Genomic DNA, 18,800 nt, shown 5'->3' with positions numbered 1-18,800 from the left:
GCATGACCAGACATCCGAAAAAATAGCTTGGCCTTGGTCATGCTCGGTGCCGTTGTACTCTGTTGCATCTTGCCATTTGGGCGATTGGGCCCGAACATGACAACGAGAGTGCGCGAGGCATCTTGGCGTGTCGTGTGGAGCAAAACGGCATGACTGCGTGCGGCTGTATATGTTTGTGTGTGTGTGTGTGTGTGGATGTGAGTTGGTAAAGAGTTTTCTGCCATGCGACTCCATCTTTATGTTTCGTCTGAAGGAGTTTTTTTTTGTTGTTGTTGTTCGTTTCGCACAAAAGTTAATTTTTATTTATGAGTTTCTTCGCCGTCGTCGTCGTCGTCTTTCGTCGTCCGTCTGCAGTCGCAGTTCGTCGTTTGGTTTTTGCAGCGTTGTTTTGTATCATTTTTTTGTCGATTGATGAAGTTTTTCGTTTTTGTTAGCGTTACGTTCGGGTTTACGGGTTTACGGGTTGCCGTTGCCGTGCAGGGTGGAAGAACGGTTGAAGATCCAGGCAGAGGAGATCGATGTGTTTGTGGAACGAGGAAGAATGCGAATGGTTTCGTTTCTTTATGTTTTAAGCCGACAGCGAAGACGACACCGACGACCGACATGATGACGACGACGATCGGGTAATGACCAGCAGGATCTCATCGAAGTGTTGCGGTGATGCGTGTCGCAGTGCATCTGATGACCGCGGTTTTGTTTGTGTTGGTTGTGATTTTTGGTTACAGCTCTATTGAAACAGTTTTGCGTGTGTTGAATGAAATGTATTACATGTGTGTTGATGATTATCAAATTTTGAGTTCATTCATGCAATTGAACTTAACTAAACATAATATTATCTAATTGTTATATTCAAATTGACAGCATAAGGCATACAAATTACACAAATAAAAGCATACAAACATCTCCAACGAACACAGGAAGGGGAGAAATATAATTGTTTTTATGCATCTCCCACCATGTTCAAATGCATCCACGACCACTTGCATCTCAACCTGCGATCGTTTTTTTTTCTTTTCATTTACCTTTTGAGCGATACATTCGAGCTTTAGCTTCAACCCAAAGAAATCGGTCCATTGCAGTACGATTCAACGTTGAGCGCGAACTTGACCTAAAATAGACGGCATATGGACGTTTCTTTGCCATTCGGTTCGGTTTTTCTTTTCTCGTTTGCGCTCTTGGAGCCACTCCTGCTGCTAGTGCTGCTATTCGTCTTGTCTAAGGTTTTGTATTTGCATGCACCGCTAGATGCATCGATGCACTAGGAGCACTAGGTCTAGGTTCGATGGAGGCACAGGTTGATTATGAACTAAATTACTACTATCGTCAATCATTCGATCGAAAGGCTACGAAAAGGGTATTTGCTTGAACGGTAAGCGAGCAGCTGTGAAAGACACTGTATTTTCGTGACTACAAAAATATGTTATGTTCTACAGTATTTAAATTAATGAATGCTAAGCTCTGTCTACAATCATTTAAAGTACATGAATATAACTGAAAGACTTAACGACCATAAAGGCAGAAATATAAAGCAAAAAAGTTGATACAGAAGAGGAAAGAAATTTTATCTTATTTATTTATAACTTATTAACTTTTTCTGTAATTGTAGCGTAGTGATGGGCGCTCCGGAGCGCACCCACGGCTCCGGAGCCGGTCCCAAACCAACGGTTCCTGCGCCGGTTCGGTACCAGCGGCTCAGGAGTCGGTCGGTTGACAGCTTTGATATTAAATTTTTTTCTCTTATTTTTGTACGCTTTTTGTAGCATTGTAACAAAGTATAAATGTCGATCCGAACTCATTTTTTCCGACCGTTGTAAAATGTGTCAAATCGATTATACTACACAGCCAAAATTCAATACGCACACCTAAACACCGACAAAGAGCAGTTTTTTTTTGCTGAATCTCAGAATGTTTTGCGCATTGGAAAAAAAGACAAAACAAGATAACAAATAGCAGAATCAAAATGATTTTTTTTCATACTAAATTGTAACTTAAACAAACATAATTAATTAAAATTTTAGTATAATAATAACATGGGTTGGTCCTGCTCATATTGGATATTATTTAGTACAGTTACTTCCCGGCTTACGCGAATAATGGGGACCGGAAAAATCCGTGTATCTCAAATATCCGCGTAACTCGAATACTGCCATATAGTTTATACTTCGTATCCAGGGGTCGAGTTCTTGTGTCCATGTTATGAAAGAATTCAAATATTGAATTTATCCGTTGATTTGGATACAATGAGTATTGTTTTGAAGCATTATTGCACCAAACGAAACAAAACGAATATTTTTGGTTGATTTATTTATAAACAACATATTTATTTAAGTCTTGTCATGTTTCAGAAACATTCACTATTCAATTTATGCTTTGTAAGGAATTAATGATCAATGTAATAAAAATATCAAATACAAAACTTTTTCCACCTTCATGCAGTTTGATTATGCTGAGTTTATCGGAGATTGTAATAGCACATTTCATTCGTAATTCACTTTTATTACGGATACTTGCAATTTTTTATAGTTGTTAAATAAGGATTCAAGGAACAAAATGCGTCCTCTTCATGAATGCTACTAATGACTTTTGACAATTCCCAGGTGGAGAACTTAATTTGGTATACTAAACCCAACATGCTGCCAAACTTGAAAATCCGCTTATCTCCGAATCCGCGTAACTCGAGTACCGCGTAAGTCGGATATTGACTGTATGTATTGTCGAATTTTACAAATTTTGTGATGTTTTCTCATCCAAATAAATTATGAACCGCACTAAATGAGCGATAACCAATTTACCTGTCAAAATAAAGCGCGCCTACTAAAAGCGTCTGAGAGTGCAAAATGTAAATAAAGCCATGAGAGAGAAAATGTTTGATATCAAAGCTGTACGTTCAACAAACCGACATTTCCGGAGCCGTTTTTCTCATCACTACTCTAAAGGTCTTGGCCCCCCACGCCAACACAAAGGCCTTCTTCTTCTTGTCTTAAGGACCTACTACGTCACCCCGGCCATCGAAATGGCTTACTAGACTTGCTGATACCACGTAGTTGTATAGTCAGTCCTCAACTACGGACGATCCAAACGGGTTTTGAACCCCGGTCCTGGTTTGAACACTTCAATTTGTTCTAGCAGTATTCTTGATAAAATTTCCAAAAGCTTCTATATGTGGTCGTGTACCAGGCACTGCAAGAAATGTTAAAGTAGCAGTAATTCGTTCTAACATTTGGACTCAACCAGTACCGTCCAAGCCATTTATTTGGTTTAAATTAGATGTTGTAGTACAAACAAACCTTAAGCAATCAAACAGAACACAAAAACAAGTTTTTTGAGCTTTTAAATCGTTTTAGAAACTTAAGTGAAAGCCAAATAATTAAACTAACAGTAATCTACTGATCATATCAATCGCAGAGCCAGATTTGGTGATGTTTGCTTTCCGATGTAATATCCTCGTTGGGAAATGGGATAGCCTCGTAATGGTGGAAGTGGAATAAGCCACCGTTCCACTACTGCCACAGTTACGCGGCTTAGGTAATTGTTACAGTGACGGAAGGGACTATTATCTACCATCTATTATGATACCGAACTCATACACCGAAACAATTAGTCTCACTTTGGGTGGGTAGGCTGGAAAGTGTGCATCAGGTGTATGGATCGTGTAACCAAATGCATTTGCAAATTGTTCAAGTTCAACTCAGGATTGTTTGTGTTTGTTAGATTATTGAAAAATATAGAGAACTTTCAAATTGATGCTATATAAAAATTTTAGCAAAAATTATTAAAATCCTTCATCCTAGAGGAAATCGATAAAGAAAACTATTTTAAAAAACGATTATTTTTCAGTTTGATGGAGCACCATTAGACAAGAGCAACATTGGTGGTGATGTTTGTTCGTCAATTTTGTTCAGTCCACAATCCTCCCGACCTGTCTATCTCTCTCTCTCTCTCTCCCTTTCGTTTGCTGCCAGTCTCAACAGATAGTACATTGGGTTAGGTTATGTTAGCGTTTGGGCGACCGTTCACTACAAACACGACCAGACGAAGCTCTTTGTGATTGTCATTTAACTACCTCGGTCTAATGCTCCACCAGGGTAGGTTGGGGTAGTGTGTGTATGTGTGCGAGGTGTGCGGATGTCCGACAAGAAGGGGTAGCAGCTGAATGTAGTTTTTGATGATGGTTTTCGGGTGGAGTTTGCTATCATCATTGTCATCGTTGTCGCTCTTCTTCTGTTGCTGCTTTGGCCATTAGTTCGGGTGGGGCGGTTCGTTTCGGGAGTAGGAAACATAACGGAAACCTCCATTCGGCTACGGTCGGTGGCGGATGATGGTATGGAAAAATTGCAACCAGTCGTTGCAAACCTCCCGCGAGCGTCGTCAACGATACGGTTGGATTAGGACTGGTGGGTGTTGGTCCCTCAAGGGTGGGAGGACAAGGCGACGCGCAGGAGTACTTTGGTGGGAGAAGTAATGAGCTTAAATTACGGGGCGATTGACATTTGGATGGCACACTGGAAGGGTTTCCCGACGACAATGACGACGGGTAGCGTAAACTTCTGCTTTTCCTCGACTCGACTGGCGAGGAAAATTCGTTCGTTGATGTTGTTTTTATCGTACCATCATTGCGATTGAGCTGCCTTTTTTTTATTTGCTACTGATAATATAATAATCTTATTAGCAAGTTTCATTTTGTTAATGGATATGTCTTAATGCACTGAGGCGAAGAAACACATGGAGTGTAGCTCCAATTTCGAACATCTTATTAGATTTTGTTAACAATTCATAATGCTTTATGATCATTTCTTTAGAATCTACCATTTTTTATTAATTATGCAACATACTCGAAATCCATACCGTCGTAAAGGTTAATGGAAAAAAGAGCGTAAAAAAGTCGGTCATTCGTAAATGTCACCCCAGTCCAACGAGCATCGGAGGCTCGAAAATATAAGGACCCTGAAAATGAGGTCATCCGTATTCGGGATCCATGATTTGCGTCCCCCCCTCCCCTCCCCCGGATTGCACAACATGCTGCGTCAGATGGGTATTGATACGCACAAGAGAAGAAAAAAAGCTGGCCAGGAAGCAACTCTCAACACTTGGGCAGAGGGGACTTGGGATGGGAAAAAAAGGGGGCGAAAACAAAAGAAAACCCCATTATGGGTCATAAAATGTTCAAAAAAAAAATGAAGAAAATCCTACAAACCTTGAAGGCTGTCGTTGCCATTTACGGCAGTGTGCACCCATGCTGTATGCAGAATCATAATAGCAGCGTCAAAAGCAGCAACCAAGCCGTAGTTGACAATGATGTGAGGTTAAGAAAGCATGGAAGGCTCCATCTCGTAATCGTGTTGGATTCCTGGGCGCACTACGGAAGGTGTAAGCTTCCTTCCTTTCCTTCCTTTGCTGTCGTCGTAGAGACTACGCAAAAATAAAAGAGAAAAGATAAAATATTATCGTTCACCCCACCGCCAACGGGCATACGGGGGTGATCGAAAACTGAAGAAGGGTGGAGGTTGAATTTTTTGATCATAAAAATGTGCGTAAGCCTCACCTTCACGTTGCGAGATGGAAAACACCCGCTTTTGATATTATCACATCACAATTTATCCTTCAGGACACGGACACCACCACATCACCAAGCCCCAAAGTTGCGTTCGTTCGCTACGCAGGAAGAGAGATGCGAAATGTCAAAATATTGGACCACTGTGCTCGATTGAAAATCGAGCAGCGTGACCGACGAAAGGTTGGCCACGTTCGACAACCCCACACAAGGTCAACAGTAGTGTGCAGCGTTTTTTTTTTGTTTGTTGTTGTGCTTGTTTGCATTTTGTTGCTGTTGCAAACGGGGCAAAAACGGACAGAAATAACTTTCGCTTTCGCTTCATATCCCGTAAACACATGTGTATACATTTGCCAAACTGATGCATTCCGCGAGAACGATCTCACCTCGTTGTCCCGTAGTCACAGCAACGGTCACGGTGTGTTTGAGTGTGAACGTTCGACAGTTCCGGTATTCGAATCAATGGTGCATCAGGCAGGCACATGTTTTGTTTGACTCGACTCGAATAATTTATCCATACCAGTAGCAAACACAGACGTACCTGTATCGAATCCCATCCGAATATTTCCGTACTCAAAAGGATTGAAAGAAGAGCTTAATCAAGGATACGAGAAATGGTGAACGAAATTTGTCTGCCATCCTTGTGGATAATTAATCTCTAAATATCTACTGTTGGCGTCCAGCTTATCCAATAACTATTTCTGATAAGATCAACAAAATCCTTACTTTCCCCTGTCAGGTTACAATTATATTGAGTTTTGCAAGGATATATCTTCATCATAGAACATAAGTTTGATAGTTGGCAGCTTGAAAAGCTTGAGGAGGCCCGCTGATTAATGACTTCAGGCCCCAAAAGCGACCAAATGGATCCTAAGTAGAAGAAAGAGTCATTTGAAAAGACGGATCTGTTCTTCTCTTTCTTCTCTGTTTGAGGTAAAAATTTCAAACATTTTTCCTACAAGTTCTAATGGAAGAGAGAGCTGCTTCTGTCTGTGTTTCAGCAGGCAGATTTTGGGGACGATATTTTATTTAGTTTTCACTTGTAAAGCTTGACACTTGTAATGTCTTAAGCAAACAAGGACATCGTTGCATCAATTAAGAAACCGATTATGATGAACTTTCTCTTCAATCTGATGCAAACGAAGGAAACAATTAGAGAGACATCCATAAGACTGTTCATGAAATGTAAATTAATTAATTAAGCTTGATTCAAGTACCAAAAACTTGACTCCTTTTAGGGTTTTATTGTTTCAAATTTTGGAATGAATAAACCTACTGTGCAAAAGAAATAAATATCTCACTTTCATTTCAATTCAAACAAAGAATAAAAATAAAACATACTAGACACAACCACCATGCGGCAAATCTTGGAGAAGATGACACAGAAGACTCTTCACAGATTTCAAGGATAAGTAATTCAACACAAAACAACAAAACACAAACAAGTAACTTCATGCATAGCAAGCACATAGATCAAATCAATGTAAGTCCGAGTTCCTTCTTCCTCAGGACAAGGTGTCCGTGAACGAAATTCTTCTTCCCCACCACATGACGACCGTCCGAATAATTTCTTCTCTCGACCACATGGCAACCGTGACAGCATATGATCCAGGGTAAAACTCTACGAGCCCATGATAAGCTCTTTTGGAATCCTGACTAAACTGATCAGGCTTGTTTTAGAATGAACATGACCAGCGTCAGGGAGATGGGCTCGCCTGTCTCCTATTCAACTTGGTGCTAGAGAGGTCCATCCGTGATTCGGAGGTGGAGGCTTCGGGAACCATCTTCTATAAGTCAACCCAAATCCTGGCATACGCTGATGATATAGACATCATTGGTCTGTGGCTTTCCCAGGTAGCAGAGGCCTACCAAAGGATTGAGCAGGCGGCAGAAAACCTCGGGTTTCAGATTAACGAGGCAAAGACCAAATTGATGGTGGCACCATGAGTGGCCCTACTAAGAAATACGGAACTACGTGGGGTTGATGTCATTCTGCAGCCTGAGGAAACATCTCACCTAAAAAAAATCTGTCGCGACGGTCGAAGCTGGGACTGTATCGTACCTTTATAGTGCCAGTACTCACATACGCCTCTGAGACTAGGACCCTATCCAAAATAGACGAAGCCCTCTTAACCGCGTTCAAGAGGAAGATGCTCAGAAGGATCGTTGGCTCCGTGTGTGTGGAAGGACAATGGAGGAGCCACTACAACGACGAGCTGTACGAACTGTATGACGACCTCACCGTCGTGCACCGGGCGACCCAGCTCAGAAAATCCTTTTAGGCCATCCACACGGACAGAGGAGGCGTGGTAAGCGGATTCTGCTGCAGCAGGCCAAGACCGCAAAGCGGTTGTAGCGCCTGATAAGTAAGTAAATATGTAACTAGACACAACATTTTAACTTTCTTATGCTACAAATTGCATACTGCATTTCCGATGTGGGAAAACTGGTAGATTCACCGTAAACTTATTCCCAACCGGCCATGATAATGCGTAAACGGCGTATTTTGGGATGCGTTAGTATTTTTGAATAATGCTCACACGCACACACACACACACACTCCTTGTCGACCGTTCCAAAGATGCAATAATGACGACAAAACTCGTTTGTTTACCTCCCTCCCGTGGACACCGATCTAACATTCCGCCAAACCTCCTGAACTGTCTGTGCGTATGATTGTGAGTGTGTGTTTGTGTGCAAAATTGGCAGAGCAATTTTTTGTTCGCAAAATGCATAAGTGCAGTCTGCGCTTCTTTTTGTGTGCCGTTCCATTCAAAACCAAAAAAACAGACCCCCGGGTGGCGGGGGTGGTATGGGTGAACCGTGAGCCGAGTGGCCCGGCGAAGGAAACAAACACTGAGGACGTGTGTTTTTTTTTTTTTTGTTTGGTTTTGGCGCTGCACGCTTCCTCGCTCACGCACTCTTCTCCCGGCTTTTGCTCTTGCACTTCTTAACCCTCCACTTTGCTTCGTTTCGCGTGCTTTTGCGTGCGTATGTGTGATCAGTTTGCGAAGCGCAGAAGAGGAGGCATCGTTTGGTTTGGTTGTTTGTTGCCGTCGCCCCAAACGTCCTCCCCCCCCCCCATACCTCGACAAGCGTCTCTCTTGGTGTGAGGCTTTATCGTTGTGTCCCTTCTTTTGGGGTTTTCGTTTCGTTCGCATTCATTGCAGACTTTTTTGACCTACGGCAACTGTGACCGTGTTGAGGTTCGGGGGGGCTGTAGGCACATACACACACACACACACAGATTCGCAGAGGCAGATGGCAGTGTTTCCGAAATTGACTCACGGCCCTCTTGCTCCGTTCCTTGGCTGTGTGTTTGTCTGTGTTTCTTGGTGCATGACTGGAGCAATGCGAGTGTGTTGCGAGGCCTGTTGGGCCTAAAAAGATTATAATAATTTAATTTGGTGTTGTTGAGAATAGTTCCATGAGTAATAAGCAAGCGAAGCAATAGCATAAAACAATTCAAAACAACGTCAAATTTGAAATAATTAAGAACGAAGCTTGTTGGCAATACGCTCTCTCGCACACTTGTTGATTGGATTGGATGGAAGCATCTATTTTGTTTTTTTTTTTTGCTGGCAGGGAAAATGGAGAATTTGTTAACATAATCGAACCTGTCTGTTTCGACACCGGTTACCCTTAAGTGAAGTTGCATCGAGATTGCCATAAACGCAGAGCTCACGTCTAAAACGACATGCATGTGTAGAGGACTTCGGGTCCCCCAACAATCCTATCCAACCCTACCAAAGCAGGAACGGAAGGAAAGGATATCGTAACCCTGTTGTGCGGAAGGTGCTGAAATTCAATTTACGTGACTTCCTTACCTCGTTCCTTGTCCGTTGTTTGTTGAACCTCTGCCAAGGGAGGAAGGCGAGCCTGTTTGAGGCTGTCAATCAAAATCAACTCGTTAGAATCCTTCTTGTGGTTTGGTTTGTGTGTGTGTGTGTGTGATTTAGTCGGTGATAAGTTCTAAACGGTAAAATAACTTCGATTGGACGATAGGTGCAGTACAGTAGATGTCATGTAGTTTACTCTATTTTAATGTTCTGAGTACTCGTTTCCTTCATAGAACATTATGCAGATTAAAGTGAAGTATAATTTGTATTGGGTAAAATAGTGTCAACAAGTTTTCTCGTTTATTTGTCATACAAAAAAAAAATTCTATGGCGCTTATTCTTCCGTAATCCATCCCGAAACTTGGTACACGACCTACACCAAACTCGCATAGCAAACACCACACACATTCGAGCGAACGATCGTGGGGGTCAATGGCTTGTGCTGCTGTGTTGCATTCGGTACTGAAAAATTGCGCATTCATTTCGGGAACGGTTTTCGATGCGGGCGAAAGCCTCGCTGCCGTGTTGGTGTGCGGATGCAGAGACTTTAAATGAAATATGGAAAGAAAACAACAACAACAACAGAAAAATGCAAAAACACCCCTCACTCATACACACAAACACACACCTTCCCACACGCAAAATTCACGTGGGGCAGCGTTCATGATAGAACATAAAGCACCCAGAACACCGTACGCCGGTAAACAACGAATATGAGCAGAATATGTAACCGAAACGAAGCGAAAACGATGATCGCGTTTCGACTCATACCAAAAAGGCAGCAAAGCATGATCGTTGGAGCCGTCGGTGTGGGTAAATTGGTTGGTTTGTGAAGAGCTCCAGCGCTCGTCACCGAAAGGAAACGAATTATTAGAATGTACACACAGGCGTATATCCGCAGCCACACACACACCGCGGCGGAGTTCACAAAAATGCCAGACAAAAAAAAAAAACATGCACCCGATTGGAAAACGACCGCAACGTTTCAGCATCATACACACACACACACATGCACGTGTGTTGATTTGCATTTTTTTCGTTTGTAAAATTATCATCATGATCATCATCATTTTCGACGCCAGAAAAGCCGCGGAACGATCGCGATCCCCCGTGGTGGGGGGGAGGGTATGACGATGATGATGGCGGGCGGTGGTAAAGCAAATGGCCGAAGCGAAAAGATGACGATAAAAGAATCGTAGAGCCGTTGTGTGGGGAGAAAGAGCAAACATTCATACTGCCTTTCTCGTGTCGATTCTCAAAATACACAAAAAAAAAGAAAAGAAGAGCAACATTTTTTTTTTACGATCACGCATCACAGCGTGCGTTGAATGATCTTTGTGAGGGAGGATTTTAACAACGGTTTGGTTGGTGCAGTGCGTGGTAAAAATAAGTGGTTTCTGTGTGGAATTTTGACTGGCAGCTGGCAGGCATTTCTTGCATTTGCATCTTTTATGCAACCCAACAATATGATTATTTTAAAGCATATGAAATGGTTTCAATAGTAAATAGTGTCAAAATGAGAATGTACTTCAACGAGTTCAAGAAAGGGTTTCATCTTTATTTTAATCATCTCTCGCGAATTAATGGGCGCACAAAATATTGTTTGGGTTGTGTCAGGAACATCGTCTAAGCTTAATTTGGATTAAGCAGTAAATACCAAATTAATTATAGGATAAAATTCTAAAGACAAACTAGCCACAAAAAATGTAGATTTGTTTATATTTTTATCTACAGTTATGAAATACTTTGAAGACAACACAACGACAGGATAATATTTAAAATTTAGATTAGTTTGAAACATAAGATCAGACCACTTTCAACAAAGAAACAACTAACATAATTTTAGAGAGTTCAAATTTGCAAGAAACTCTTTATCAACTACAGAAAATTATATACATTTTTAATTTGTTAATAAAAAATAAGAACATGATACATTAAAATTTATCAGAAAGTTAAAGACTCAAATCATTTAAAGTTAGGAAACATCGAACATCGATTAACAGCTTGCTGGTGTCATTAGCATTTGTTCGAAATTAGTCCGTAAAAGCATCAATAGAGTTGTCCAGCACACTAACGAAAGACATTGAGCTGTTTCGTGATGAGCTTACAATGATAAGAGAACCAACAACACAGATCAAACTTCATACGATACCTCCGAGATAGTTATCTATAACCTAACAGGTCGGCTGATAATTGTCTTGCCTGACACATAGAGGGCGCTTGTAAATTCAAATCCCTTTTTTCGTTGTTAGTATTAACCTTGAAACGAGTTCTGTCAAAATTTGACAGCACTTGGATAATAACCTAATAATAAGGAATTTCGCGTGTTGATAAAATATTGTTTTTTGATGGGGGAAAAATACAGTTGAAGTCAAAAATTGGCTTGATAAGGAGTTTTTGGACTCTGCTCCACCAAAATCAACTAAAAAAATATTGGTATGCTAAATTTAAACGTGGTGAAATGAGCACTGAAGACGGTGGACACAATGGACGCCCAAAAGAAGTGGTTACAAAGGAAAACGTTAAAAAAATTCACAAAATTATCAAAAGCAACCGAACTATAAAGTTGATCGAGATAGCTGACACAATAAAAATATCCAAGGAACGTGTTGGATATATCGTTCACGAATATTTGGGTATGAGTAAGCTCTGTGCAAAATGGGTGCCGCGCGAGCTCACATTTGACCAGAAACAACAACGAGTTGATGATTCGGAGCAGTATTTGGAGCTGTTTGAGCGAAATTCTAGCGAGTTTTTGCGTCGGTATGTCACCATGGATGAGACTTGGCTTCATCACTACACTCCAAAGTCAAATAGACAATCAGCTGAGTGGACTGGACGCGATGAACCTGCTCCAAAGCGAGGAAAAACTCAACAATCAGCTGGCAAGGTTATGGCGTCAGTTTTTTGGGATGCGCAAGGAATAATCTTCATCGACTATCTTGAGAAAGGAAAGACCATTAACAGCGACTACTATATCAAGTTATTGGAGCGTTTAAAGGACGAAATCGCTAAAAAAACGGCCACATTTGAAGAAAAAAAAAGTTTTGTTTCATCAAGACAACGCACCGTGCCACAAATCAGTGAAAACAATGGCAAAAATTCGCGAATCAGGCTACGAATTGCTTCCCCTCCCACCGTATTCCCCAGATATGGCCTTCAGCGACTTTTTTCTTTTCTCAAATCTCAAAAGGATGCTTGCTGGGAAGAAATTTTCGTCAGATGAAGAGGTGATCGCCGAAACTGAGGCCTTTTTGACGAAAAAGAAAAATCCTTTTTCAAACAGGGCATAGAAAAATTGAAAGACCGCTATGATCGGTGTATCACCCTTCAAGGGAGGTATGTTGAATAAATTATCAGCCCAAGTGCTATCTAAATATCTACCGTATAACCTAGCTAGTTTATGTAACTCAGTTCGTGGAAAAGCAAAGCTTATTTTATCACCTAGTTTGTCCTTATATCTATATGTTATCCCTATTTGGGTGGGTATTACATTTTGCTACATATTTGTCGTATGTTATTTTGAGGTACTCAGATAGATATTGTATGTTTGTTTTCCTATGGATATCCTTTGTACTCTGCCATTTGTTTTGGAATAATTGCAGTCTTGCAATGTGAGATTTGGCACATTTGGACTAGACCGGGCTGGCATAAAGAATGATCGGTCTTATTATAGCTTTATGTAGTAGCAATTGGTTTCTTAAGTTTAGTTTTGAATTCCTGTTAATGAAACAATAAAAGGACTTTACAGACTTTTCTCCACCCATAATTTTGTTTTCTAAGTGATATTTAAACGTCAATCTTTTATCAAAAGTAACTCCTAAATAAGATATCTGGCTGTTCCATGCAATATCCGAGTGGTTTATCATTATATTACGATTTGGTATTTTATTTGAACTGGTGCAACGTGTGAAATATGTTGCCTCCGTTTTATCGTCGTTTATTTTTAATTTCCATGTTTTGCAGTACGAGACATATTTTTGAATGGCTTGGTTAAGGTTTCTAGTAATGGGTCCTGGAAGTTTAGCAGAGGAGCTCATCGCAAATTCATCGGCAAAAGCAAAATATTTAGTAGACATCGTTTTGGGTATGCCTGACGTAAATATATTAAAAAGTGCAGGGGACAAAACGCTTCCCTGTGGTAACCCGGCAGGGGGAATGAAAGGGTCAGATGTGGATGATTTCAAGTGAACTTGGCAACTACGATTTGTACGGAAGGAATGAATCAATAGTATGTCTTTCGGACGGAAGTTGAAGCTAATGAGTTGGATCCCTCCAAGGAGGCAGTTCTATTCCTTCCAGAATCCAATAACCTTGAACCGATCGAACGAGAGACCAATTCAAAGGTTTCAAAGGGACAAATCGTCGTCAAAGTCTCTTATTATCCATACTTTAGCACCTACATTTGGGGTTGCTCTAGAAGTTAAACGTAATAAATCAGATTTGTGGCTTAAATTGCAATGGATATGAGCGATCGGCTAATCAAACTATGAATGTTCAATGATTAAGACTGCATTGATCCAGATTTAATCCAGAGATGGAACGAATTTAGACGACAGTTATCAACACATCAATATCAACATTAGCTAGCTAACCCCCGGCTCGGGGGTAAGGCGGCCACCGACACCATTCTTCACATGACAGGTCCGGAGTTCATTAAGACCCACTGTAGAGATGGAATGTTTATCCAACTTCGTATTATCTTGTGGTAAGTCTCGTAAGCCAGCCTTCATGATCTACGAAATCGTTTAGTTAAGACGTAGAATACTTAAAACAAGAGCAAAACATACAATAATTTTCTTTTTAAATAACTTATACTAAATTCTGAACCTTCATATGTAAAATTCAAACAAAATTCGGTTGTCATTTTAAACAAAATTCTCGTATTGTGTGGGAGCGCGTAAGAATGATCCAATTGATTAATACAAAATACAAGTAATCTTATTCTTCTTTGCTTAATGACCTCTAAGGTCATGCCTCACTACGGCGGGAGGGTGCGTCCGGATGGGATTTGAACCCCGGTCCTACCGTTTGAAAACCGGCGCCACTGTCGCCAACACCACCGAACCGCCCCCATCAAGAAATCTAAAAAATTAAAATACAAGAATTGAGGTTTTTAGAAAACAAAAACTACAAATAGAGATAAAGCGTGATGAGTGATGAGAATCGCTTTAAATAATGTGCAAAGTTAAGTTGTTTTTTTGGTGACAAAAACAACAGTTAGAGTACAGTTGTGTAATAGAAAATAAGCATTAAGTTAGTTTTAAAAAGTATTGTAAAATTTAAATTAATGACAATATCCCTTCATAACTTATTCGATTGTTGGAAATAAAATAAGAAATTTTATACAATGTAGCTGTAAAGATGTAAAGTTACAAAAAAAAGAATCCCAAAACATCACAAAATGGCTGAAACATTAGCTAGAAACAGCAAAAAAAAAAAGCAAGAAAGCGGAGGAATCAGAAGGAACTTCTACCATCCTAAAAAGTTGTTCACAAAAAAGAGAGTTGATAAAACGATAAAGCGAAGAGAAGAAGCAATCGAAGCAGAAAAGGGCAGCATTGCAAGAGCAACAACAACAAAAAAAAGCAGCAACACCAGCATAAAGCAAAAGGAAAAAGAACAAAAATGCCAAACAAAACTAACCTCGCACAAGGCAGAATTCGTTGGTTCTGGCAAGGCAACCATATTTGTGCCGATGATGAGAGCCGCACGGCGACGCGGCCCAGCGTTTCTTGCGTCGTTGCTTTTCGTCTTACAATTTTCAGCCCTTGTGCCCTCCCCCCCACCCCTCTCCCACGGTCACCCTCCCAACCCACCTCTTCACCCCTCCGAACGTCTTTACAAGGCGTGCGATGCACTTTGGTGGCTGCTTTCGACCATTTGACGCTGTTGCCGGGGTTCGTTCTCCCAGTTCCTTTCCCTCCCGGTTGGTCATCGTGCGGCTGCTGTGCGTGTGTGTGTGTGTGTGTGGGGATATTTTTTTGTTATTTCGTTCGTTCATTTTCCGTCCTTCATCTCCTTTGGGGCCATCGAGCTGGAGGGTTTTCCCCGCGATACCGCCCCCCAAAACCCTACTTTGCTGTCTCCGGTTGGTACTGATGCGAGGCAGCATTTTTTTTTTGTTTGCCTTCACATTCTCCATATTAATTTCTTCCATCCGTTCGTTCTGATGGATGGTTTCTTGAAGCTGGAACTCTCGTACGATCACGTACACACACACACACACACATGCACGCATTAAAGCGGGTTTGGGACGAAAAAGGGGTTGGGCCCGAGGGGTGCATTTCTGATGTGCCATTTGGTGACTTTGTCATCAACCGGATTTCGGTTCGCGACCATGAGGCTTTGCCCTTTCTGCCCGCCACCCTGTTGCCACTTGCCGCAGACCGCGTTCTGCAGCGGGGTAATAGTAGACTGACGGTGGTCGTACCGTGCTGCTGTGGCTGCTTTTGGGCAGACGAACGGGAACGGGAAAAAAAGGAACAGCACGTCTTTGGTTCGGGCTCGTTTGCGAAAACGGGAATTCAACTTTTTTGTCTTTTCTATCGGCGAACCCGCGCGAGTCCGTGCTCTTGTTTTGTTGCACATCCTCTCGAACCGCTTTTATCACGGTTTAATTGCCAAAGATAGTAATCCGTCTAGATGATGATGATGATGATGATGATGAAGCTGACGATGGTAGTGGTGGTGGCGGTGCTGGTACAGTTTGTAGTGTAATTATCGTTTTCCATCGTACATGTACGAGGAAGAAGCATTTCCAGAATCCTTACTTTTCTGCTCATCTTATATCAGGTTCAGGCGTTTCAAAATTCTTAAGCAATTCTTTGAAAAAATTGCAGAAATTATGTAAACCCTCCCTTAGTGACCTTTTCTCTTTACAGAAACAAAAATAATGTTTGTCCATCTGATCGATGGATAATAATCAAACACAAATAATTGTGGTGATTTTAATTTCAAAAAGCAAAGATGCAGTAATTAGAGACACGAGTGCATATCGTTAGCAGCGTTCAAGCTTCAATGCCCTTCAAACGGGACGCGATCTGCTGTCGTAGATCTGTTGTCGAACCTTATTCTTCACCCGAACCGATAGCTCTCGCGAAAGCGCTGCCTAACGAAAGCAAACCAATCCGTAGACACTGCAAACCACTTGATATTGCTTTGATGGTTTAGATGGTCTGACAGATGTACTGACACCGTCGTCGATGCGTGTGTATTATCGAATCATTGAAAGTTGTGATGAGAAGCATCAACCAACATCAGAGCGCCAGTTGGGGTACGTACGGTAAGGTAACACTTCACTTTGCTTGCGAAAGCGTGCAGCTCATCTTTTGGATCGATTCTTTTCGTGGTACGTCCTAATCCGCATGTTGCACATCGTTGTTGTGTGGTGTGGAATATTCGCATATGCGTGGTATTTCGAGTTTTCCGTCAGTTAGGCATGGTTGCCATGTGTTACGTTTGGACTACTAGACTGACCGGACTGTTGAAAATTTTAGACAGATGTCAAATGTCGTATTTGACATTATTTTAAACCCATGACAGATTTTGTTTTAATTCAAATGCATTTAAATGTGACCGCTCTTGTGAAATAAAGCCTGGGGCTGTGTAGATGTTTTAAGGCATGCGAGAAAAGCGTTTGTAATTTGTCCTTTAGCTTTGGAGTATATTTAACTACATTGCCAGAAAACGAAGCACCTTTAGAACGCCATTTTAGAACCACGAGAGCGAACCATTTGTGAGGCGAATTTTTCTTAAAGCGATGAGATAAAATCTAGATTATATGGAATATCGGACCGAAAGATTTAATTTGAAACTTCCAAAACTTGCGACAAAAATGTATAAGGATATAGAGAGTTCTGGAGGATGACGCTGCATACAAGAAACGAAGGGGATCTAAAGATTTCAAAACCATATAAACTAATCCATTATTGTAGCTACCAAAGTTTCAGTGGCGAAGAATACATACTTGAACTTGCTTTTTCTTATCCCTTCGATCCGAATGTTCGTATCTGTGATAAAGAATATCAGCAGAACAGAAGACTCAGAGTCAGAGTCAGATATGATCCAGTGATGTTTGTGCGTTCCGTTTTTCGAAGTTCCCACTCGCCAATCAATTGTACCACACTGTATTATCGTGTTATGTCTTACTGTTGTCTCTAGCCGTTAGCATAACGATGCCTCGAAAGGCCCGACGGTTAGGATTACGACAACAGCGTTGGTTGCTGCTGCTGCTGCTGCTGAAGTTTGCGACACCGATGACTACGACGATGTCGATACTATGCGGAAGATAAAAGGGAAATAATCGGAAAAAGTGTCAGAAAATTACGTGCCCGTATGTGTGTACTTGTTTTCGGTCCAATGCAGAAACGGTTTGCAGAACAGCAAACGGTCGTTTGCTCCGGATCGAGCCCCATCCCCAACCCACCAGGGACGGTCCAGCGTTTTCTTCCGGAGGCGAAAAAGATCCGGCCTTGCCTTTGCTTTAGGAAGTCCCGGACAGGAAACGTATCGTATCCGGTTGGCCATGCAGACGGTGACGGTGGCAGCCACGGGTGAAGGATTCGGTTTGAAGTGTAATCAAATGTTGAGCGTTCGGTGTTCTTTGTATCGATACACACAGGCAAAGTGCAGCCAACAAGAAGGATACACAGGGCGTGCAATGTATCCAGACACATGTGCACACACACACACATACACACACACAACGTACGCAGGATGAACGAGAAAGGCACGCGCTGCAGCAAGTCTGTGGGAACCGTGGAACGTCGTCGTCATCATCGTCGTCGGGAGTAACCTTTTGAAGGTGTTGTTCCGTGCTTGGGGTGTCGGGATATTTTTAGGTGTCGTTTGGGTTTTGGGAAGCGATCGGTTATCGCCGGTATCGGGTCTACGGGTATGCACCTAATTGCATTAAACGGTGCAAATGAAGCGAGCGATTTGGGTTTCCCGATAAGCCTTGAGGGGAGGGGTAATACGTTTAAGCAAGGACGTGTACGTGCATCAGATTCTGTGAATGTGTGTGTGTGTGTGCACGCTCGCGTGTGTGTGTGTATGGATGATTGAAGGTGTGAATAAACGGTGTTTGCACAACGATTAGGAATGTTTTTGCATGAACATTTGCTTTGATAACATGCTGTCGAGCGGTGGACGTGAAACGTTGGAGGATTGACTGCGACGAAAGGTGTTCGTACGGTGGGAGAATAAAATAATATTTCAATATTATATTTAACCATGTTAACATTGGGTTGATTAGGAGGTGTTTTGAGTCCTGTTGAATGCAAGGATTGGTAAAATTTTAGCTTCGAAATGGTAACATTAAGCAGGCAACCCTTTTGAGCCTTGGGTATTCGTCGTAATGAATGCCTCTTTTAGATTGTTTTGCACATAACGAGTGAGGTCTCGCATAA

At 41.6% G+C, this 18,800-nt stretch overlaps 2 protein-coding genes across 2 annotated transcripts in view; one reads left to right on the top strand and one right to left on the bottom strand.

The window, feature by feature from the left end:
* Positions 1-10,044, bottom strand: part of LOC126558417 (leucine-rich repeat-containing protein 58) — a 289,270-nt gene extending 279,226 nt beyond the window's left edge. Inside the window, exon 1 of the mRNA XM_050214430.1 lies at positions 10,040-10,044. The gene's annotated coding sequence lies outside the window, so the exon portion shown is untranslated. The remainder of the gene's footprint in view (positions 1-10,039) is intronic.
* The window catches only part of LOC126567260 (uncharacterized), a 145,340-nt gene that overhangs the window by 99,263 nt on the left and 27,277 nt on the right, over positions 1-18,800 (top strand). The window lies entirely within an intron of this gene.

This window comes from Anopheles maculipalpis, chromosome 2RL, assembly GCF_943734695.1.
Source record: "Anopheles maculipalpis chromosome 2RL, idAnoMacuDA_375_x, whole genome shotgun sequence".
Lineage (NCBI taxonomy): Eukaryota > Metazoa > Arthropoda > Insecta > Diptera > Culicidae > Anopheles > Anopheles maculipalpis.
The sequence above is the reverse complement of the archived record's forward strand: the minus strand, read 5'-3'. Positions and strand labels throughout refer to the sequence as shown.